The sequence below is a fragment of the Rana temporaria genome, chromosome 13 (assembly GCF_905171775.1).
Source record: "Rana temporaria chromosome 13, aRanTem1.1, whole genome shotgun sequence".
NCBI classification, from domain to species: Eukaryota; Metazoa; Chordata; class Amphibia; order Anura; family Ranidae; genus Rana; species Rana temporaria.
Genome location: NC_053501.1, coordinates 37,429,751 through 37,455,784, shown reverse-complemented (window position 1 = coordinate 37,455,784; position 26,034 = coordinate 37,429,751).

Sequence of the window (26,034 nt, the reverse complement as noted above, 5' to 3'; positions counted from 1 at the left end):
TGGCTGTTGCTGTAGGGGAGAGAAGGAAACATGCGTATATGCTTTTGGAGAGGGGGTAATTTATACAACATTGTTACTTAGCCCCACAATGGGGAAGGAGTCACCTTTAAAAAAAAAGAAGGATTTTCCCCTTTATTAGATACCAGCCGGGCACAGCAGCAGACACATGAGCTGATATCCCCATACCTGTAGGGCTGCATGTGTGAAGCCCCTCTTTTCCTCCACAATGTTGATACCAGCCTATATGGTCTTCAGCATGGCTCATCTATGGTTGCTGTTACTGAAAAAGACTGTTATTCTTCTGAGGCGGCTAGGTGAAAATCTTATGCCCCGTACAAGATCAGGCTTTTGCCCGGCCAAACTCACATCGGAATTCCGACGGAGTAAAAGAGAACATGTTCTCTATCTAAACTCTGACGGAATTCCTCTGAATATCCGATGGCAAAACTCTGATGGGGCATACACACGGTCAGAATTTCCAATGGAAAAAGTCAGTCAGTGTACGGGGCATTAGGTTACTTATGAAATAACTCTCAACTTTGGACCAATTTTTTTCCTGGAGTTCTACATCTAAAAGACCACCCACTGGGATGATTGACGAAGAACCAGCAAATCAAGAAGGGGCAAGAAGTCTTATATATTTATAATGAATAAAACTGAGACCTAATTGACTTTAAAATTTTGACCCAAGTTTTATCCATCAGCCACTCATATTCTGAGATTTTACTGTTTAAAATCCCTTCCATCATTTTCTAAACATTATGTAATCCCAGTGGCATTTTTCTTCCCCCTGTTATTTCTGACACTTTAATGCCATCTCTCCTGTTGTTGACACAGCGTGATTAACGTACAGCTACAAATTTAATACCCTTGATCCTACAATCACGAAAATAGTGAAGGAATGGTTTAATGTTACTTTGCAGACACAGATTCCCACTTAAATTACAGGTATCTAGAGCCTAGCAAGTTTACTTTATCAAATGCGATATTATCCAGGCTCACAGAAAAAGCACATTTTGAAAGTCAAATTTAAAATCCAAAATTAACATATTTTTTCTTCCAGGTCAGGATGGATGATAATGCAGTATTTTGGAGAAGCAGAACCTGAACTGTGCGATGAAGTAGACATGTCAGGGTTTATTGCTAACTTCTGACAATGTTTTATCGCTGTGGGCACCAAAGGGATTAACATGGAAAATTGTACTGGTCTGTTTACTCTGGAAAAAAAAGGAGAAATCTTCTTCATATTCACATGACCGTTTTAATAAAGGTAACATAAAAAGGTGAATTTCTCATGCACTTTATTGCTTGAAATCCAAAACTGTTCAACATACAAAATCCCATGTGCCTGTACACATTAGAGCGCTTGAAGTTTGTGGCTTGTAGCTGGGAAAGGGTACAGGGGCCTTTTTTAAGTTACAATCTTTAAGCTTTTTTGGCCCATCGGTACTTGTACTCGGTCTTAAAAAAAGTGGTATCGAGACAACCCTAATTTAACCACTTCCATACAGGGCACGTATACACCTTCCCGCCCAAGCCAATTTTCAGCTTTCAGCACTGTCGCACTTTGAATGGCAATTGCGCGGTCATGCTACACTGTACCCAATCAAAATTGGCGTCCTTTTTTTCCCACAAATAGAGCTTTCTTTTGGTGGTATTTGATCACCTCTGCGATTTTTTTTTTTTTGCGCAACAACAAAAAAAAAACTGAAAATTTTGAAAAAAAAATACGTTTTTATTTTTTTCTGTTAATTTTTTTGTAAATAAGTAAGTTTTCTCTTTCAATTACGGGCACTGATATGGCGGCACTGATGGGCACCGATGAGATGGCACTGATGGACATCGATGAGGTAGTACTGACGGGCACAGATGAGGTGGCACTGATTGGCGGCGCTTGTATGCGGCACTGATGGGCACACATAGGTGGCACTGATGGGCACACATAGGCGGCACTGATGGGCACACATAGGCGGCACTGATGGGCACACATAGGCGGCACTGATGGGCACTCATGGGCGGCACTGATGGGCACTCATGAGCGGCACTGGGCACTCATAGGCGGCACAGATGGGCACTCATGGGCGGCACTTATGGGTGGCACTGATGGCTACTTATGGGTGGCACAGATAGGCACTGATAGGTGGGCACTGGGCATGGATGGGCACTGTGGGGTGGCACTGATGGACACTGTAGAGTGGCACTGATGGACAATGTGGGGTGGCACTGATGGACACTGGGGCGACACTGATTTACCTATGTTGCCAGTCAGTGCCCATTTGTGGGCACTGATTGGCATTTTTTTTTTAAATGCTTTTTTTTTTTTTTTTTTTTTACAGCCTTTTTATTATTATTTTTTTGCAGCCTTTTTTTTTATCTGCCCTTCTCTGGTGGTCCAGGGTGGGCCTCCCTGGTGGTCCAGTGTGGCGATCCGAGGGGGGGCTGCGCTGATAAACAATCAGCGCGAACCCCCCCTGTCAGGAGAGCCGCCGATCGGCTCTCCTCTACTCGCCATCAACGGCTCTTCCTGTATACATCGTGATCAGCCGTGATTTGACATGGCTGATCACGTGGTAAAGAGTCTCCGTGAGAGACTCTTTACCGAGATCGGTGTTGCAGGGTGTCAGACTGACACCCCGCAACAACGATCGCCGTGATGCGCGCCCCCGGGGCTCAGAATCCTGAGGACGTCATATGACATCCAGTCAGGATTCTACAACCACTTTGCCGACGTCAATCTGTCATTGGCGGGCGGCAAGTGGTTAAACTAATGTGCCATACAACCCAGAACAAAAAAAGGGTTGCAGAAAGAATGAACTATACTCTATGTGGGAGTGGAAGAACCATGCTGTTTGATGCAGATATGCCAACTGCATACTGGGGGGGAGACAATTTTGCTATCTCCAAAATCGACTACCAGGAAAATAAACGAGAAAACTTCATATAAACTGTCAAATGGAAGGGCCCCGAATTTGAACCATCTAAAAAATGTTTGGAAATATCCCCAAAAGATCCCAGTTCACCGACAGCACCTACATAAGGCGTGCTACAATTTATTCAAATAAACCTGTGGGCTCAGAATAGCTGAACTTACTCGTTTTTAAAGCACTCTGTAGCACTCTAAAGTTTTAAAAGCCTAAGGGCAATCATCTTGCCTTCATATCAGAACACCCTTTAAAGTCTATGGCCAGTTCCAAACTTTAGCCATGCACACCATCCCCATTACACCAGTCTAAAAATGTTGCAGCCCTGTAATATGAAAGACTTCATTCAGACATGTCACCTCTATCATACAATCAGGATGATACATAATGACATGGGAAAAGTGATTGTTAGATAAATGAGGCTCCTGGGGTATTATTATAACGATTATAATCATTAGATGTCTAGTGGGATTAAACATTCCCTTAAGGGAGGAGATTGCTATTTTCCAACAACAATCAATGTTCTGTATAAACACTAAGTCGCAGGACTCCACAAAGCAGCCAGCAATTTCGAATTTCAAAACATTTTCCATATTAGACAGTACTGCCATGCGTACTTCACTCTGGCAGTAACTTGTCTATGGGGTAAGCAACTGTAAGCTTTTGCTGCAACCTCTTAGGCCCCGTACACACGACAGAGGAACTCGACGTGCTTGGCACGTCGAGTTCCTCGTCTCGTTTTGGGATGAAGCCGCCGAGGAGCTCGGCGGGCCGCCTTCTCCTATAGAACAACGCGGCCAACGAGAAAATAGAGAACATGTTCTCTATTTTCTCGTCGAGCTCCTCGGCGGCTCCATCGAGCCAAAACTACAGACGACAGAGATTCTCGGCAGAATCCGGGTTTTGACCGAGTTTCTCGGCGAATTCTGCCGAGAATCTCTGTCGTGTGTACGAGGCCTTAGAGGACCATTGAACTTGAAGGAAGTTGGTTTAGCTAAAACATGTATGCGTTTAAAGCAAACCTTGAATCCAGCAAAATGTATAGCAAATCTAAACTTTTGGGCAAATTTCAATGGTAGCAAATCTTGATCAATTGTGGTCGCTTGTATGGCTACAAAGTAAGATGGAAAAAAGGGAGGGTGGCTAGGGGTTTTAACAGCTTGGTGACATCGTTTATGAGCCCCCTCATTTTTTTTTTTTTTTTTTTGCAGAATAACAAATATTAGAGCAGATGTGGTTTGATAAAAATTGGTTAGTGGCAGAACAGTTTTGCATCAGCAAAAACAGGCCCCAATTTCGAGACACAAGGCACACATAGGGGTTTCCCACAATAATGAGAGCGCCAGCCTTCAGTTGCAGATGAGTAAGAATTGGCCAGGGGCAGGACAGCTTGGTATTATGGAGAACAGGCTTAACCAGTCTATACATAACTTTTAGTTTAACTTATGGGGATGGAGGTGATTGGGAGTGACGTTGGTTTTAGTAAACAAACTATTTTTGCATTTTGTTTTGGTAGCACCCTCTTAGGTAGGTGCTAAAATAGAGTATCGTTTTTGGTCTTTTCTGCTTACAAGGAAGATGGTCAGGTAAAACTTAGAATGCTCTCTGCCAAGTAGGGAGCAGGATCTATTGTTTAGGTCTGTTTATTGTACTCAGGTGCAGCTCAGCTTGTTCTGACTGTCCCCTTACTGGTCCAATAGGGAAGCATATTGGACAGTGGAAGGGGACCTGACAAGTTAATGCACAGGCTTTGTTACAGCCCTGGCAATTGGCAGAAGGAAAATTCTGCATTGCATTGTGGGATACTGTATATAAAGCCAGAGTACATGTGCTCAAACTTAGTTGAACCGGAACAGAGCCCAGGAGGGAGAGGGACGGTTGCCCTTTCCCCCGCTGAGGCGGTTGTGCAGTCTTGGGTGGTCGACCCAGGGGCCTAGAGAGAGAGAGAAGCTGAACCCAGAGGTCCTGCAGAGCTGACTGCAAGGGAGATACCAGGAAGGATATGATTCTGCTTACTGTGAGTACAGATCTGTGTCTTTGGGGCCTGTCGAGTGAGGGCCGCCCCCTTCAGCTAGAAGAGTCAGATACTGAAGCAGATCATGAGACTGTCCTTCAGAGACTGGGCCACAGGGCAGTATTCCAACATGCGCCGTTCGTAAAAAGCGTAATTTACGTGGGGTCACATAAAATTTACATAACACACACCCACATCTTCCACATTTGAATTAGGCGGGCTTACGCCGGCCTATTTACACTACGCCGCCGCAACTTTGGTTTGAGAATACTGCACTTGCCTGTCAAAGTTGCGGAGGCGTAACGTAAATAGGATACGTTACGCCCGCACAAAGATGCGCGCTTCTACGTGAATCCGGGCCTGTATGCTTAGAGGTAGTCCATTCCTTAAAGATGTAAATTTACACATGAGAAGCCCAGCACAGCTGAAAATCTCCAGAGAGCAAAACTAAAATGACAACTCCGCTAACCAATTTTCCTCATTGATAGATCCTGCCTTTGGTGTATGGTATCTAAGCTTCAAGACTCAAGACCGGTTGAGCCATTCTGACACTAATAAAAGAAAGATCAATACAGATTTTTTTTCTTTCAAATTAACATTTCAATTTAGGGAGGACAATAGGCCCCTGTTCACATCTGCACCATTTGACAGGTCAAATCGGAGCCTATTATCGGCAATAGGAGCGCCCCAATTGGTGCAATGCCGACTTTGAGTAGTTCCTGCACTTTTGGCAACTTCGGGGAGATTTCAATAGACATCCTTGCATGAAGCCGTGCAAGTTCGGATGAGTTCGGATGAATACGATTTCGAAGCTGTGTTCAGCTGTGTTCAGTGTGAACGAGGGCTCAATGTGGCCAACTCATTTTAAAAGAGGCAATCGGCTTCCTTAAAACTCACGGCAAGGTTAGCAGCAAACAAGCGTCCAGTGAAAAGGATTCCACGTCAGCTGTGTGAGGCAGCCGCTTGTAATCAGAAATGGATTCACATGCTGAGTTAATCATAAGTAAACGTCTCGTTAGTTTTTAAAGCTTTTGTGCTGTGGTCACAGAGTGAGAAGCACAAACCAGCTTCTGCTAGTTCTGCGCAGCACATGGCACGAGCTTTATATACTCTGGAAGCCTGACAGGTGAATGTCCTGGTGACCGCATGCTGGGCCATGGCAGGTCAAAGCAATCATTAAGACAATTCCTCGCTAAGGCAAAATTTCTACAGCCATTATAACTTCCACAAACACATGATGACTGTATATATCTGAAAAAAAAAATGCTTAGAGAGAGGGAAAGGAAAGAAAAGAAAATAAGAGAAAAGAGAAGGGAAAAAAGGAAAATAAAAATACTTTAGAAGATGAAAACAGAACTTTCTACCTAGTGGGCCAGATTCATCAAGGGGATACGACAGGGGATCTCCTGATCCGCCGTCGTAGCTCTGAGATCCGACGGTCGGATCTATGCGACTGATTGATAAGAATCAGTTCCGCATAGATCTCCCTTAGATCCCACTGGTGTAAGTGCCTTACACCAGTCGGATCTTAGGCTGCAATCTACCGCCGGCCGCTAGGTGTCGCCCCTTTTTTTTACACGTCGGATATGCAAATGAGGAGAACCACCGATTCAAGTCCGAACGCCTGCCCGTCGCTTTTTTTTAACGTCGTTTGTGTTCGGCTTTTTCCGGCGGATAGTTACCCCTGCTATATGAGGGGTAGCTAATGTTAAGTATGGCCGTCGTTCCCGCGCCGAGATTCAAATTTTTACGTTGTTTGCATAAGTCGATCGGGAATACGGATGGCCAGAATTTACGTAGCCGCCGAAAACAATGACATCCTAGCGACGTCATTTGGAGCATGCGCACTGGGAAATTTCACCGGCGGCGCATGCGCAGTTAAATCGGCGCGGGAACGCGCCTGATTTAAATTGTACACTCCCCCTAGCCGCGGAATTTGCATTCCGCCGGGGGAGTTACGATCCGCCGGTGCAAGTTTCGAGGTAAGTGCTTGATGAATACTGCACTAGCCTCGCTAAATTGCACCGGCGGATCGTAAATCACATAGATTACGCGGATCTAAAGATCCGATAATCTATGTGAATCTACCCCAGTGTCTCTAAAGTACACAACTGCATCCTAGCCAGGGGATGATCTTCTCTAACCTTTCTAGCAATTACAAGTGGTTTAGTTATGCCTTATCATTATCAGGAATCCTGTTTGGGTTTCTATGCATGATTATAGTAAGAATAAACAGTGGAGGGTCTCAGCCTTGGAGATAGGCTTCCTTGTTAAAACAGAGCTGGAGTATTCTGTACTCTAGTACCCAGCCCATGATCAGCTTGTAGGCAGGTATAGTCTGTATTCCCCACTGTAGGTTGCGCTCGATCGAAGGGGCAATGCAGAAGGAGAAGGAAGTTGTCAGTTCCTTTATGACTAAGGACAGCTGTCCAATTAGACGCTGGTGCCCACGCAAATTTGGTGGCCATCTTGGGTCAGACAGAGTCTATTTACAGCTCCAGCTCCCAGGTTTGGTGTGCTTTCTGCAAGTGGCTTGTGTAGAGACGGGTCCCCTGTCTGGCAGAGACAGTGTTTAGAGATAGAGAAAGGTTCCGGAGTAGGGACAGTGCAGAGGCTACATCTACCTTTTGGGTGTAGACCGGCCAGGCCGCATTTTGCTTCTCGTTGCAGACACTGTCAGCATCTTCAAGTCTACAGATCACAGTTATGGTTTGTAAGTGGCTCAGGATGGGTGTGCCTACCCACTGGGCCTAGCATAGAGTTGTGTTGGACTGCAGTATATCACTATTGCCTAAATTAGACTCTGTGGGCCAGATTCTCGTACTTTGGCGTAATTTTGTGCGGGCGCAGCGTATCCTATTTACGTTACGCCTCCGCAACTTAGACGGGCAAGTGCTGTATTCTCAAAGCACTTGCTCCGTAAGTTGCAGCGGCGTAGCGTAAATATGCCGGCGTAAGCCCGCCTAATTAAAATTGTGAAGAGGTGGGCGTGTGTTATTTAAATGAACCATGACCCGACGTGATTGACGTTTTTCACGAACGGCGCATGCGCCGTCCGTGGAATATCCCAGTGTGCATTGCTCCAAAGTACGCCGCAAGGATGTATTGGTTTCGACGTGAACGTAAATGACGTCCAGCCCCATTCATGGATGACTTATGCAAACAACGTAAAATTTTCAAATTTCGAGGGGGGAACGACGTCCATACTTAACATTGGTACGCCGCATGTACGCCACCATATAGCAGGGGTAACTTTACGCCGGGAAAAGCCTAACGTAAACGGCGTATCTGTACTGCGTCGGCCGGGCGTACGTTCGTGAATTTGCGTATCTAGCTGATTTACATATTTCTAGGCGTAAATCAGCGTACACGCCCCTGGCGGCCAACGTAAATATGCAGTTAAGATCCGACGGCGTAAGAGACTTACGCCGGTCGGATCTAAGAGAAATCTATGCGTAACTGATTCTATGAATCAGGCGCATAGATACGACGGCTCAGACTCTAAATCCGCGCTGAGTATGCAAATTAGCTAGTTACGGCGATCCACGAAACGTACATCGGCCCGGCGCAAAATGCACAAACTGTAACTGAAAAAGATAGCAATAAAAACTTGACAGTTACACTAACTCCTCTCCAATCGAAATCTGACAACTAAAATTGAATTACTTAAAGCGGAAGTAAAACCATCCATAAAACAGTTTAATTTCCGGCACATGCTTGAATGTAACACTCCCATTACCAAACCATCCAATGGCTGGTGTCGTAACTGATCACATGTGCAGCACCATGGCAGTTGTAGATTAAATAGAGGCAAAGATGGCAGCTTCCTTGGCTGAAAACAATAGAGGGGTGTACTTACACTTTAAATGTATGAAAAATGTGACTGTTCATGTAGGCACATATACCATGTGTCTATTAGTTATGGAGGGTGCCCACTGCCCAGAGACATATGAAGTTGAGGCAAAAGTGTGAGAACGCCTAGCACACGTAAAGTAATTTTGGCAAGTGCCAGACATATGGAGAGCAGGGGGAGTAAACATGGCTGTGACTGCACACTTCAGCTGAGTTTTACTTATGTTTCTGTTTTCAGAGGAAGAATAAATAAGCCTTCAATCAGCTATCTGCAGATTTCTTCTGTTCTTCCTGACAACGACAATCTCACGAGTCTTTCTGCAGTATATAATAAAATATTAAAGGGCATTTTCACCCAAATATATGCAATAAGCTGCACTGTTTTGGTCTCTGGTATATACCCTCCTTGGTCTTTATTGTTGTCTGTGACCCTCGTTGACGGAACTTACTAAAATGAAAGTATTAAACCCAAAAGTATTATATTGCAGTTTATTAATTCTAATGCCGCGTACACACGACCTTTTTTTCGGGTTGTAAAAAACAACGTTTTTCAGCCTCTAGAAAAAACAATTCTATTCCCTATTTTGTAGATGCTAGAACTTTTGCGCAAACCGATTAAATACGCTTATTGGGATTTTTTTTTTACAAAAATATGTAGAAGAATACGTATCGGCCTAAACTGATTAAAAAAATATTTTTTTATAAAAAAATTATGATATTTATTAAATCAAAAAGTTAAAGATATTATGTTTTTTTCAAAATTGTCGCTCGTCTTTTGTTTATAGCGCAAAAAATAAAAACCGCAGAGGTGATCAAATAATACCAAATGAAAGCTCTATTTGTGGGGAAAAAAAGGACGTCAATTTTGTTTGGGAGCCACGTCGCACGACCGCGCAATTGTCATTCAAAGTGCGACAGCGCTGAAAACTAAAAAGTGGTCTGGGCAGGAAGGGGGTGAAAATGCCCTGTATGGAAGTGGTTAAACAAAAACAAACAAAACCCATTTTTCAACTTGGTAGAGCTTGGTGAGTTGAACTACTTTATGGATTCTTATATCTCTCAGGTACTCTATTGGTAAGATCTCCTCGCTGAGTTCCTGGCTCCGCACATCTTCTGTTGTCATTATGAGTGGTCCCCACTCTCCCTGTTGAAATTGTTATTTTGTATTACAGAATGCAAAAGGAGGTTTCGGAACACACAAAAGTGGGTACGAACACATAAAACTTCCAGGTGCACAGGACGAGAGTAGGGAATTATAATTGGGGAATCTCACTGTAAGAATATCCAAGACATAAAGGAAGTTGGTTATAGCTGATCAGAAAAGTGGAACGCCATACCGAAGAGTTGAAATTCCATTATGCTTAGGGTGATGGATTGGATGGCAATGGAACCTAAGGAAGATATTACTTGATACCTGAGATTGGGTCGTATGTGGGCTGTTTTCCTACATTGAGGGACTCCCAAGAACATCTAAGTATGTAAACGGTATAAGTTGGGTTTAGAAGGTTGAAGCACCACATCGAAGAGTTGAAATCCAGAGAAGAGATTTTATTCCAAATCTGCAATACACTCGAATGCCCCCATTATCAGGGCTTAAAGGGGCAGCTATTGAGAAATCTGTCTGTAGATATAATTGGATCTAGTATTCTCCTTCAGCCGCTAGTGTGTGTTGCCTATCTACAATTAGATTTTTCAGTAGCTGTCCATTTAAATCTGGTTAAAGGGGAAAGAGTGTGACCCCAAAATGAGCTGGATATTAAAGCCTTGTACACACGGCCGGGTTTCTCGTCGGGAAAACTGCCAGGAGAGCTTTTGGCCGGGAAAACCGTCCGTGTGTATGCTTCCTCGCAGTTTTTCCAAAAACTGCCCGGAGTCCCGGCGGGAAAAAAGAGAACCTGCTCTCTAGTTTCCCGGATTTCCCGTCGGTTTTAAACCTGGCAGTTTTCCTATGGGGAAACACTGCGAGGGAGCATACACACGGCCGGAATTCCCAGGCAGAGCTCTCCCCGCAGTTTTCCAGATGGGAATCCCGGCCGTGTGTACACAGGGAAACTTACCGAGCAGGTTCTCAGTCTTCCCGTCGGGATTCCCGGTGAACTTTATAACGCAGAGAATCTCTGTCATGTGTACAGGGCTTAAAGCGGTGGTTCACCCTCAATAACAACATTCTAGCATTAAATTAAGCATAGTAGCGCGAGCTACAGTATACCTTTATTTATTTTTTTTGCCCCGTACTCACTGTTTAATCCTATAGTGAAGATTCAGACTCCCCGCAGGGAATGGGCATTCCTATCCAGAGGGAAGATGATTGACGGCCGGCTATGGCACGTCACGCTCCCCGAAGATAGCCGGAGTAGGTCTCGGCTCTTCACGGCGCTATACGGCGCCTGCGCACAGACTAGGCGCAGGCGCCGTGAAGAGCCAAGTCCTATTTCGGCTATTTCCGGAGAAGCGTGACGTGCCAGAGCCGGCCGTCAATCATCTTACCTCTGGATAGGAACGCCCATTCCCATTCTGAATCTTCACTATAGGATTAAACAGTGAGTACGGGGCAAAAAAAATAAACAAAGGCATACTGTAGCTCGCACTACTATGCTTAATTTAATGCTAGAAAAAAAATATATAGGGTGAACCCCCTCTTTAAGTGTATTACAGATTTGGAATAAAATCTTCCCTCTGGATTTCAACTCTTTGGTCTGGTGCTCCAATCTTCTGGTCCAACTATATTCTTTACATCACGAGATTTCTGTGGGATTCCCTCAGTGTATGAAAACAGTCAACATATCATATTTTTGGGGGGGAAATTATTTTGATTGTTTTCAATAACATTATACTTCTGAATTATATAATCTCAGGTACCAAGTAATATCTAACTTAGGTTTCAGTGCCATCAAATCCATCACCCCAGGCATAAAGAAAGTCAGGGGCTTATGCAGCCTATCAGGCTGTACATATAACTAAATCATCATTTTTGGGTGGACTCATTGTAGTTTTCAGTTTAATACAGAAATTAGGCATGCATATGATACATTAGCATATACTGTATACAGCTATACCATTTTGATTCCTAAATAAAATATAAATACAATCAAGAATGCTAAATATTTCAACACATGTTGGTAAGATAATTTACATTGAGCTGCTATCATAAGCATATGCTAAAATGTTGATTCCATGTAAAGGTTAGACACCAGTCTTATATCACTAAGAGTGAAATCAATTGCTTATATGGTCGCATGATGAATGGTTGATAGCAGGGTTTGGCTGGGGATACAATGCTGCATTTTTTTCCCTTTGTTTCCTGGTAGTTTGATGGATGCTCCTCACATGCCACAGTCGAGATACTTTAGTACTTCAATCAGGATGAGCCCGGCAGCGTTATGGAGAAACCACCAAGTCCCAAAGGTATTCTCAGCTACTGTAAATCCATTACAACGCTGCTGTGCTCCTGTGGGATGGAAGAAGCCTCATCTATCAGGTTAGTTACAAGAGAGAGACCTAAAGGAGCCTCTGTGACTGGACAGATATTAGGCAAAATGGCTGGTCTTGGGCAACAGCTTCCGGCAACTGGAAATGTATAAGAAGACCTAGCCTCTACCACAGATTTCTGAAATGGTTCTCATTTTTATTGACACTTCAGAGTTGTATGCAAATACTGAAAGGCAGTGGTTATCAAGGTTACTGTACTATGTGCCCTTTAACCACTTAACCCCCGGACCATATTGCTGGTTACTTTTTGCGATTCGGCACTGCGTCGCTTTAACTGACAATTGCTGGGTCGTGCGACGTGGCTCCCAAACAAAATTGGCGTCCTTTTTTTTTTCCACAAATAGAGCTTTCTTTTGGTGGTATTTGATCACCTCTGCTGTTTTTAGTTTTGCGCGCCCCTAGTTGCCTGCGAGAGAGCTGACGTAGAGTTATGGGCTGATCGCCGCCATTACTAGTAAAAAAAAAATTAATAAAAATGCCATAAAAGTATCCACTATTTTGTAAACGCTATAACTTTTGCGCAAACCAATCAATAAATGCTTATTGCGATATTTTTTTTACGAAAAATATGTAGAAGAATACGTATCGCCTAAACTGAGGAAAAAAATTTTTTTTTATATATTTTTGGGGGATATTTATTATAGCAAAAAGTAAAAAATATTATTTTTTTTCAAAATTGTGGCTCTATTTTTGTTTATAGCGCAAAAACTAAAAACCGCAGAGGTGATCAAATACCACCAAAAGAAAGCTCTATTTGTGGGGAAAAAGGGATGCCAATTTTGTTTTGGAGCCACGTCGCACGACCACGCAATTGTCAGTTAAAGTGACGCAGTGCCGAATCGCAAAAAGTGGCCTGGTCTTTGACCAGCAATATGGTCCGGGGCTTAAGTTGTTAATGGCCGTGTTTTGAGTTATTTTGAGGGGACGGCAAATTTACACTGTTATACAAGCTGTACACTCACTACTTTACATTGTAGCAAATTGTAATTTCTCAAGTGTTGTGGCATGAAAAGATATAATAAAATATTTACAAAAAATGTGAGGGTGTACTCACTTTTGTGGGATACTGTATGTAACTGGCTTCCAATCTGTTCTTTGTACAACAGTATGCTGATGGGATTGCCTATGTTGAAGGTCATTAGTATCTAAGGTTACATAGAAAGCTAATATTGCTGGTGAAACTGTGCAAGCGGGAAATCACAGAGCATTGCCACAACCTAAGCTACTCATCTAAACTCTACAGGGAAAATGCTAGGAATAACTGGAAATTGGATATTTGAATAATTAAAATGTATTTTATGGGAAGCTAAAAAAAAACCTTGAAAAGGCAAACCTCATGTGACCCTGTTTGTTAACGACCCTTCACTAGATACAAAAAAAAATACTCCCCAGCCCGAAAAATGGACCTGCTTACCCAAGAACCTGACATCAACAAACATTGCTCACCTCTTTGCAGGTTACATACTCGTTTGTACTTCAGTTCTCATCACCTTTCTTGTCTGAACTTCTCACCTCAGAGGTATATACTGTATACGTAAGATGCAGAGGTCACATCATGGCACCCCAGTGCACTGCAGTCCTAACTCTAGAATTTTGAGAGTCTACTGAGTCGGAGCACATATATAATAATGGATAGTATAAGGGCATGTATGCCCAGAGGGGGCCCGTCCCTCCTCAGGGCCGTCTTAATAGTATCATGGACCCCTGGGCAAAGAAATGCTCTGGGGCCCCTACAATGGAGACAATTTTGGGGCAGTGTGGGCTCAAGGACCAGCTGCTTTGGGGAAAGTGCAGGGGCCCCCCATGCAGCTGGGGCCCCTGGACAGTGTCCAGTTGTGCCCTCTCATTAAGACAGCCCTGTCCCTCCTTAAAGGTAAAGGTATGCACAGGACACCCAGAAATAGCACAATGGCAAATGTATCAAGTGTGTCCCCTCACCACCACCCCTCTCTGTACACAGTGGTTATTTCCTCTGGCTTTTACATCACTTCAGGACACAGTAGTGGCTTAAAGTGGTTGTAAACCCACTTTTTTCACTTTTGCCTACAGGTAAGCCTATAATAAGGCTTACCTGTAGGTATAAAGAATATCTCCTAAACCTGTACGGTTTAGGAGATATTCCCCTTGCAATGCGTCGCTGATTGCAGCGGCGCTTTCGCAGGGGGGATCCTCGGCTGAATGGCCGGCCCCGCCGACCCATGCCGGAAAGGAAATCTCCCGCGCGCATGCGAGTGACGTCATCGCCGCTCCAGCCAATCACAGCGCTGGAGCGGCGAAACCCGGAAGACACGCCAAGGCTCGGCTCGGCGTGGACCAGGTAAGTTACCTACCTCGTTCCGAGGTAAGTATTTCATAATGAGCTAGCATGCGGTGCATATTAGCTCATTATGGCTTTTTCCTTGCAGGTGTAAAAAAAAAAAAAAAATTATATGCAGGTTTACAACCACTTTAAAGCTGGCCATACTCTAAAAGAATTGTATTTGAAAACTTTCATTTCAGGACCTTTTGTAAGATTTTCAAATAGTTTTAGTGATTTTTAGTTTAGGAAATGATATTAATTTCCAAATCGTATGTTAAAAGCCCACACAATTTTATTTTTACTAATGCTTTATTTGTTTATTAACAGATTTGGCCCAAGGGTAACACAGAATCCAGATACATTATTAGCATTGGGATAGTGAAGATTCAAGCAAACAACATTTTTAAGTATTTACAAACGACATTCTTCAAGTTGTCGAGTTGGGAATTTTTCACTTGAAAATCGAAGGCAAACTTAAAGCAGAACTAAACTCCCCAATTGTTTCTGCCAAGGAATCTGCTATCCTAGCCTCTGTTTGATCTGCAACTGCCATTGTGTTTTTCACGCGATCAGTTATGACTCCAGCCATTTGATGGTTTCACGGTTTAGTTGAGAACACAAGCAAATGTGCAAATGTGAAATTTACATTCCCCATTTATTTTATTGGTTGAACTGGATAGACTAGTATCTTTTTTCAACCTGACTAACTACGTAACTACGTGATCACTAATTTAATCCACTTGTGGATTTAAAGTAGAACTACAGTGCCTTCAAAAAGTGTTCATACACCTTGAAATTTCCACATTTTGTCATGTTACAACCAAAAATGTAAAGGGATTTTATGTGATAGACCAATACAAAGTTGCACATAATTGTGAAATGGAAGGAAAATTATAAATGTTTACATTTTTTTTTTACAAATAAATATTTGAAATGTTTGGCGTGGAATTTGTATCCAGCCCCCTTTTCTCAGATACCCCTAACTAAAATATAGTGGAACCAATGGCCTTCCGAAGTCGCCTAATTAGTAAATCAGAGGTTTGTTAGAGAGAGAACCTTAGTGAACAAACAGCACCATGAAGGTCAAGGAACACACCAGACAGTTCAGGGATAAAGTTGTGGGGAAGTTTAAAGCTGGGTTAGGTTCTAAATAGATATACCAAGCTCTGAACATCTCACGGATCACTGTTCAATCCAACATAAGAAAATGGAAAGAGTATGGCACAACTGCAAACCTACCAAGACATGGCCGTCCACCTAAACTGACAGGCCGGGCAAGGAGAGCATCAATCATAGAAGCAGCCAAGAGGCCCATGGTAACTCTGGGGAAGCTGCAGAGAGGACAACTATGTCAGGGCTGGGCTCAGCCCTCCCTTCTCTGTGCTCAGGCTGCTCAGCTGTCAGTTAATTGCCAGCAGCACCCATTGTTCTACAGTGGCTCATTATTTCCTGCTCGTCAGCCAGCCCTTTCTGGCTATTTAAACTGCCTGGTTCATTCCTTCGGTGCTTTCGCCATTGGTCAAACATATCTGGAAACTCTCTGCTGCGTTCCTGTTGAAGACTTGCCTGGCTGACGTCCCTTCTGGTTCCTGATCCTGTCTGATGCCTCTGACTATGCTGATCTCTAGCTTCCTGATTTACTGGCTTGTTCTGACTACCTGCTTTGGCTACAAAATCCTGGCAATGTTTTGACTATGTTTCCTATTTGTACCATTTGTTACCATTATATTTAAAGGTGTGTTTTTTACTAGTATCTTTTTCAACCTGACAAACTATGTAACTATGTAAGTACTAATTTAATCCATCTGTGGATTTAAAGTAGAACTACAGTGCCTTCAAAAAGTGTTCATACTACTTAAAAGTTTCCACATTTTGTCATGTTACAACCAAAAACGTAAATGTATTTTATTGGGATTTTATGTGATACACCAACACAAAGTTGCACATAATTGTGAAATGGAAGGAAAATTATATAATATAACCATGAAAATATAGTTTCCATGGTTCCTGGAAAACTATTAGTCATGCACTCCACAAATCTGGCCTTTATGGAAGAGTGGGAAGAACAAAATCATTGTTGAAAGAAAAGTCATAAGAAGTTATTTTTGCAGTTTGCGAGAAACCAGGTGGGGGACACACCAAACATGTGGAAGAAGGTGCTCTGGTCAGATGAGAGCAAAAATATTTTTTTTGGCCTAAAAGCAAAACGCTATGTATCGTGGAAAACTAACACTGCACATCACCCTGAACACACCATTTGCACCGTGAAACATGGTGGTAGCAGCATCATGTTGTGGGGATGCTTTTCTTCAGAGATGATGGGAAGATAGATGGAGCCAAATACAGGGCAATCTAAAGCCTCGTACACACGATCAGTCCATCCGATGAGAACGGTCTGAAGGACCGTTGTCATAGGTTAACGGATGAAGCTGACTGATGGTCCGTCGTGCCTACACACCATCGGTTAAAAAAACGACCGTGTCAGAACGCGGTGACGTAAAACACAATGACCTGCTGAAAAAAACGAAGTTCAATGCTTCCAAGCATGCGCCGACTTGATTCTGAGCATGCGTGGATTTTTAACCGAGGGTTGTGCCTACTAACGATCAGTTTTTCCCATCGGTTAGGAATCCATAGGTTAATTTTAAAACAAGTTGGCTTTTTTTTAACCCATGGTTAAATAACCTATGGGGCCTACACACGATCGGTTTGGACCGATGAAAACGGTCCAAACTTGGAAACTTTACAAGAGGCTAAGGACTCGGGTGGGTTGGCAGTGCCAAACTCATTCTATTATTTTCTGGCGGCCCAGTTGTAGCACCTAATAGGCTGGCTTTTTCCGGAACCCTCTGATCCCATTAGGAGGGTGCTGGGAACCCATCTGTCTGGCGATGGAGTTGTGGAGTGCATGGAGGCAGGCGAACTAGAAGACTTGACTCAATACCCCACACTCATTGATAAAATATTATATTATATACTATTATATACTAAACAGCACCTGCAATACATGGTACATATACGAACTGGTCAGGTATCTGGAATAACCGAAATTACTCAGAATTAAAAAATTAGAAAATGTCACCAACTGGTCAAGGAGTGGAGTAAACTATATCCCACCGCGTTTTACCAATACTTACAACTTCGCCACGCTATCGTGGCACAAGCGGGAAACCTCCACATGGGTGCTCGCTAGACCTACGGTGCTTACCCAATTAATTATGTCCTTATCTAGGAAGGGACAGATTTCCTCTATATATGGCTCTCTTCTCGGTCATGTTTCTAGGGCAATGACTCTACCTTGTAGAACTGGTTGGGGGGATGACATAGGCCATGTTTTCGATGAGGAATGGAACACAATACTTGACAATGTACTTAAAGTGTCCCTGTCCTCTTCGCAAAAACGTACACAACTATTCATTATACACCTACGTATCACACGCCGGAAAAGCTGCACAAATAGCGTAGACGAGATGATCCACTTTGTCCCTGTTGTCTGTTTGACAACGGCACATTGGTCCATATGCTGTGGAGATGTCCGAAACTGCAAAGGTATTGGGCAGCAGTACTAAACACTATCAACAGCATATGCAATCTCCAACAGCTTTGCTTGCAAGGTTGGCTAGATGATGAACTATACATGCCACATACACATGGGCGTCCGCTGAACTTTTTTTAGGGGGGGGGCATCATTTTAAGGTCATCCATGCTCGGTCCCTTTTTGACAATGTCATGAAAGGGAGGGGCTTAGTCATTATCACATAAAGCGCAGGCATGCAAAGGTTTGAGAAACCTGATGCAACTATCAAGCAACTAGGAACTTTGAATAACAATATCACAAAAAATGAAGTCCCCCCCCAAGGAAATAACAACCCACAGGAACAGTCCCACTTTCTGCAATAACAATCTCCAGCTTTGCTGTCAGTTTCCACAATAAAAATCACCAGCATTGGTGTCAGTAGCAACAATAATAACCCCCCACATCGGTGCAGATTTCTAGAATAAAAACTTCAGCATCTGTACCAATGTACATAATAATGACCCTCTAGTGTCAGTTTCCTCATACAAAACTCCCAGCATTTGGTGTCATTTTCTGCAATAATTGCCCCCAGCATAGATGGGAGGATATCAGGTTAGACACTTCCTAATGGCTCAGTCCCTAGGATAAGTAAAGGATAATGGCCAACAGGCCCTCTTACCAGACCTGGTGAAACCACAACAGTGATCCCTCTGGCTGGATGTTCACTTACTCTGGGTTACCTGGGGTGACTCTAGTCAGTAGTGTAGCATGCCTGTACCCTGGCAGTGGCTCGGTCTTTCTCCCTCTCTGGTGGTGCGGGTACAGTGTGGCTCCCTCTCTGGTGGTGCAGGTACAATGTCTCTGGTGGTGTGGGTACAGTGGGGCTCCCTCTCTGGTGGGGCTCCCTCTCTGGTGGTGTGGTTACAGCGGGGCTCTCTCTCTGGTTAGTGCGGGTACAGCGTGACTCCCTCTCTGGTTGTGCGGGTACAGCGTGGCTCTCTGGTTAGTGCGGGTACAGCGTGGCTCTCTGGTTAGTGCGGGTACAGCGTGGCTCTCTGGTTGGTGCGGGTACAGCATGGCTCTTTGGTTGGTGCGGGTACAGCGTGACTCTCTGGTTGGTGCGGGTACAGCGTGACTCTCTGGTTGGTGTGGGCACAACGTGGTTCTCTCTGGCTTCCCGGAGCATGCGCACAGTATTCTCTTTTTTTCTTTTGTAAACCCCCCCAGCAGAGTGCTTGCCACTCTTAAGGGACTACATTTCCCATGATGCCCCCAGTCCCCAGAGTCTTCTGATTGGCCCTCTGCTGTGGCCAATCATGGTGAGGAAAGCAGGAAGCAAGGCAAATCCAATTAGAGCCGCTCTCTTTCTTCTAGCTCCAGCTGACAGAGAGGGGGGTCGATCTGGGGAGATATATAGTACAGACAGCCCGTGGCCCTCTTCTCCCTGTCACAGCGCCGCTGCCGAGTTCTCTGGTAAATGGAGGAGCGGTGCTGTGACAGGGACAGGAGAGCCGCGGGCTGTCTGTACTGTATATCTCCCCCGATCGCCCCTCCCCCTCTCTGTCAGCTGAAGCTAGAAGAGAGAGAGAGCGGCTCCAATTGAATTTGTCGTGCCGTCGCCTTGCTTCCTGCCCGCAGTTTTTCTCCCCGAGAATCATGGCACTGATTTCTAGGGGGGGTCAAATGCCCTCCCTTGCCCTATGGAGCAGACGCCCATGCACATACATATACTGCCATCCTTAGAATGTTGTTCCTGGCTAGGAAACTAATAGCTAGAAAGTGGCTGTCTGCAACAGCCCCCGCACATACCGTGTGGATCGCATCTGTTAATGAATCACTTATTAGAGAACAGCTTACGTACAAACACCGGGGTAGTCCAAGTAAGTTTGAGAAAATTTGGGATCCTTGGTTAGACACCCCTGGACTATCTCCACAACGCCTGGTCCAAAATAGAATTCAGCAGTTGTACCACAATAGAGGTCAATACTACCGGTCCGGAGATTGGAGGAGGTATCTTTGCTCCATTTACATGGTGGACCCATTATGGGTCTACTGTATGAATGAGGGGCCCTGCGGAGATTGTCTTGTTTGTTTTGTGTTTTTCTTGGTTTTTATATGTTGTATGTCAGTTACTTAGGCCCCATACACACGGGAGGATTTATCCGCGGATACGGTCCAGCGGACCGTTTCCACGGATAAATCCTCTCGAGGATTTCCGCGGATTTCTATGCGATGGCGTGTACACACCATCGCATTGAAATCCACGCTGAAATCCTCTGGCGATGATGTGTCGCGCCGTCGCCGCGATTATGACGCGGCGACGTGCGTGACGCTGTCATATAAGGAATTCCACGCATGCGTCAAATCATTACGACGCATGCGGGGGATCCCTTCGGACGGATGGATCCGGTGAGTCTGTACAGACCAGCGGATCCATCTGTTGGGATGGATTCCAGCAGATGGATATGTTCTGCATGTCAGCAAATATCCGATCTGCTGGAATCCATCCCAGGGGAGATATATCCGCGGAAAAAGATCCGCTGGCGTGTACACACCATAGGATCTATCCGCTGAAACCCATTTGCTGGGATTTATCTGCGGATGGATTCTATGGTGTGTACGGGGCCTTAGAGATTCTGATGCCCGTTGCTCCCCGCAGTTTGGGCGATGACAGAACCCTGCTCTGCTCTGGGATCCAGGTTGGGCGGATAGCGGAGGGGGATAATGCAATGATTGGAGGACACTTGGGGTGCACAGAGGTCGCAGGTATTATACCCAATGTTGAATACTTGCAATGTCATATATTTGCTGCTGAAGGTGGTTTTTCAGGTATTATCCTGGAAACATATGTTTTGTGTCTTATGGGTATGTTTAGTTATCCTATGTCTCTGCCTCAGTGTCCTAATTAATACTACTGATGTGTTATATGTAAAGGAAAAGACAAAAATGTTGTACCTTCTTTGTGTTTGTCTTTAATAAAAAAATATCGGACTTCTGTCAGATTAGCAAACCTGTGAGATCAGCAGGCTTGCCGCTGCTTTTAAAATTCAACATATAAACAGTCAGAGTTATAAGTACTGTATTTCACTATAGAACCTCAGTTTACTGTAATAAATAAGTGTAAAATGTAAAACCCTGGGGGGTGTACAAAGATGTCCGCTTGTCCCCTTTTCACTGTATCCTTAGGGTGGAGAAGTGCAGAGTGTAGCAAGATGGCGGTGATTATGTCGCATTCGGCTACCCACCACGGTTCTATTTTGTCGTAAAAGTTCGGAGCAAACTGTGATGGGTAGCCATATGTGACGAGACAAGGGGCGGATGCTTTTCTCAATACAGACCGGTGTTGAGGCCCCCCCGGCAGATAAGGACCACCCTGTACTGCGCAGGCACGGCTCTTGCGCAGTACAAACTAGCCAAAGAGTCAGCTCTACGCGGCGCTTTCGCAATGATTATGAAACATGCCGCACGCTCCCGAGATTTGCAATGTTGATAGGCGGATTTTGCAATGGGGTTAAGTCATAAGCATAATAACAATAAACTGTGACAAGTAATGAAATTGGCCATAAACATTGAACTACCCGTCCTTATCATCTCTCTGTCCATCATTTTAAAATACCACCTCTTTTATGAGTTAAATAGTTTGTGAAAATCTGCCCATCAACTTTGCAAAACCTGCCCATTAACATTGCAAAACCCGCCCCAATTTGTTTTAACACGCCCCGCTAAGACGTGTACTTTATTGCTAAAATCACCCCTGCTCCTTGCAGAGTAGAACTAGCATCGGGAGCGTGCGGCATGTGTCATAGTCATTGTGTGCTGACTTTCATCTCTACATCTTAGGCTATTTTTGGCAGCTCCACGCTGCGCCTGCACAGTACAGGGGGGTCCTTATCCACCGGGGGACCTTTTTCGGCAGAACACCGGCCGGGATGACAGGATTTTTTCACCCCCCTGTTGCCGCAGCGCCGCCGCAGCACCCACTGCCGCCCCGAGGCCTGGCCTCAGTGGCCTTGTCAGGAATTCGGCCCTGCCCCCACCATTAATGAGATGTTGTGGGACATTGGCTAACATCTTCCACTTGGGCTCACAAGGGTCTAACTGTACCCACACTGATGGTTTTCTGTCTCCTGCAGCTTGCAGAAGAGAATGATAGCAATAAACTTCAATCAATACACATATTTAGATATTTCATGTTTGCAGCAACCATCTTTTTCTTTGGCAGCGAGCCATTGATGTGATTTATTGTGTTAGTGACCCTTAATATCATAGCGAGAAATGCATTTGTGTTGATGATGTATGGAAAGAGAGACAAATGGCTGAATTTGGTATTCTGATATGAGATTTTATATATTCTGAGCACATTTACATGATCTATGTGTAATAGAGAAAAGATGCTTTCCCACAAACCTTACAATCATGAATAATAACCTCCTCTTTATTTGCCATTTGAATGCTTAAGTTGAAGATTTCATAAGGAGGATACGTTACGGTTTCTGTGGGTATTTTTGCAGGAGAATTTCTGGCAAATAAAATCACCGGCTATTGATCTTATGTTAAGGCAGCATCGAGTTTCCCTGAAAAACTGATCTTTTTTTTTTAATAACATCATGATTACATTTTTGCCTTCTTTACTGCATTAAATGTGTCTGCGTTTTCTGTAAAAATTACAAATGAAGCTGTCAAGCTGCTGTGCAACAACTGTGGCTGGTGGCCATGTTACCTTGTGGCTCGGCGGTCAGCTGGTGGTGATAGAGCCTCTGCTCAACCATCTTTTAATTCCGCCCATGCAAAGGTTCATTCACATGTGTGGCTGGGGGAACAGTAAATCCAGGTGGATGAGCTGTGGTTTTACTGCCCTGACCACCTGCCTGAACACTAACATATAGCAACTCACAGCTGTATGTTACTTAAAGTGTTTCTTACCCCACAACAGTAAAATCCAACTGTATATGCAGTAAAGCATGCTTGTTATACTCACTGTGGAACCTAAGGGGTTAATCATCTGCATTGTATAAAAAAGGCTGTTTGATACAGTATTTTCTGATCCTCTCTTTCTTTTACTGTCCCCCATTCATCTGCTGATAGAACGGAGCCTTGAAGGCACTCTGCACATGCTCAGTTTAGTGAGAGTTTTTTTTTTTCGGAGGGTGAATGTGATCAGCACAGGGCCAACCAGCACTGTCCAGATAGAAAGTCAGAGATCATGCAGCCTCATAGGACAGTCAGAGGAGAATAAAAACTCCTCCTACAAACTTTAACCAGTGCTTGGCCAGACACTTATAGAAGTCACAAGTCTGTTGTGTACTGCTGATGAGAAAAGGTATTTAGCAGTTTATAATTACAAAAATAGTTGCATTTCAATTTTCCGTGTACTGAGGGAGACCAGATATAGTGAATTCAGGGTCCTGGGTTTAGTAACACTTTAAGTGACACTAAACTCTGGTTTGAAAATGTTATTTAAAAATGTATTCTTAAAGCGGGGGTTCACCCTATCGACGGGAAAAAAATATTTTTTTTTATTTTACCTTAAAATCAGGCATTGTAGCGCGAGCTACAGTATGCCTGTCCCGAATTTTTTACCCCCGTACTAACCTTGTAGTCGTCCATCGAAGATACCGGGGAATGGGCGTGCCTATGGAGACGGAGGATGATTGACGGCCGGCTCTGGCGCGTCACGCTTCTCCGGAAATAGCCGAAATAGGCTTGGTCTTCACGACGCGTGCGCATAGCCTGTGCGCAGGCGCCGTGAAGAGCCGAGACCTACTCCGGCTGTCTTCGGGGAGAGTGACGTGCCAGGGCCGGCCGTCAATCATCCTCCCTCTCCATAGGCACGCCCATTCCCCGCGGGAGACGAAATCTACGATGGACGACTACAAGGTGAGTACGGGGTTAAAAAAATCGGGACAGGCATACTGTAGCTCGCGCTACAATGCCTGTCTCGATGGTAAAATGTGTCGGGGGGGGGGGTGAACTACCGCTTTAACTAAAAAAGATATCTTCTATTCCTCTTCAAATCATCAAATTCTTTTGTTTTACTGCTGTGATCAGACTTGATAATGTTGGAGATACAACAACTTTCAGCTTAGCCTATTGACTGCGGTTCACAAACAGGACACTAGATGTCGCTAATGCTCAGTGATATGTTATGCATTTTCTATGATATGTTGTATTTCCTGTACATTGTGCTGTCCTTGTTGGTTTATTTTTCCTGTCTGTGTTTTTCTTACCATGTGAGGTGACATCTTTGCTATTGTGGTTATGTTCCAATAAAGAAGCCAGTTCCTGTTACTCCACAACGTCTGATCTGAATCGACTCCGCTGCACTCAGCAATTGTACTCTGCAACAGATAAAGGGAGGCTACAGTCGTTCTCCATGGTCCCACTGTAAGTAGGAACCTAGCCACCTTCTCTTGCTCACACCTATGAGTGAGTAACTTATATAGCGCTAACAAATGCAAACTGAATCGGCTCAAGGCGCTTTTGTCCAACTTCGTCCAAGGTCCTTCAGAAGAGATGAGTCTTAAGTTTTTTTCCTGAAGGCCCGATGGTTTTCCATGCGGATGTTCGTTGGTAGAGCATTCCATAGCCGTGGTCCTTGGACTGCGATACTTCGTTCTCCTTTAGATTTGTAGTGGGACTTAGGGATGTGGAGGGGATTTTGATTAGTTAATCGGAGGGCCCGATTGGGGGCGTAGTGTTTTATTTTCTCGCATAAATATTGAGGCACGTTTCTTTGTGTGCATTTGTGGGTGAGGCAGAGGGTCTTGAATGTAACCCGATCCTTTACGGATAGCCAATGTAGAGTCCTCAAGGCCGGGGTGATTGATTCTAATTATTTTTTTCCTGTTATCAGTCTTGCTGCTGTGTACTGGACGACTTGTAAATGAGAAATCTGGTATTTTGGTAGTCCTAGGTAGAGGGAGTTTGCGTAGTCGAGTCGGAAATTGATGATAGTTCCAACTACTGCTGCTGTGTCCTCTTCCGGGATGAATGGGATGAGTCTACGCAGCAAGCGAAGGAGATAGTGAGATCCGCTGACTACCGATCCTATTTGGGCGTCCATAGTCATGTCTGAGTCTTTGTCTTAGGTGCTTGGTGTGATGGTTTGTCCAAGAATGGTGGGTGGTGTCAAAGTCGTCCTAGAATTTGTCTTTCGGTTTGCGTGTAGAAAGAGAAGTTCTGTTTTGGATCCATTGAGTTTGAGGGAGCTCTCCGTTATCCAATTATCTATCAATGTGAGGCATTTTTCTAGTCCGTGATATTGGTCTTTTTTGTTAGTGATGCAAAAATAAAGTTGAGTGTCATCAGCGTAGTAGTGGTAAAGCAGGTCCTGTTTGCTGATGATTTTGAGGAGAGGGCGGAGGTAGATGTTGAAGAGCACAGGCAACAGGGCGTGATCCTTGAGGGACTCCACATGTGACGGTGCGTGCTTCTGAACTATGGAATATGTAGTGTGCATAGAGTAGTGCATATGAACACAACTAACATGGATCGCTTGTTCCAAACAGAAGTCAGGGGTAAAAGGAGAGGTTTGGGAGCTGACAGTGGACATTACAAGAAGTCACAAAAGCACAGCAAGAAACATTTTAGTGAAAAATAAGTTATAGGATCATTAAAATGGTTGTAAAGGCACAATGTTTTTTTACCTTCATGCATTGTATTGTGTGCAGAAGCCCCAGCCCCCCTAATACTTAGCTGAGCCCCCTCTCAATCCAACAATGTCCAGGAGAGCCTTCCCTCTCCCAGGACTCACACTCCTGTTTGGCTTTTGGCAACAGAGGGAGCAATTGGCTCCCGCTGCTGTAGAACACAGCCAGTGAACCATGAACCAATCAGGAGACTGAGGGGGTGGGGCCGAGTTACGGCTCTGTGTGTATAGAAACAGAGCCGGGGCTCCTGCTTGGGAGTCCCCAGAGCAATCGTCTTGCTTTGGGGGCACCTA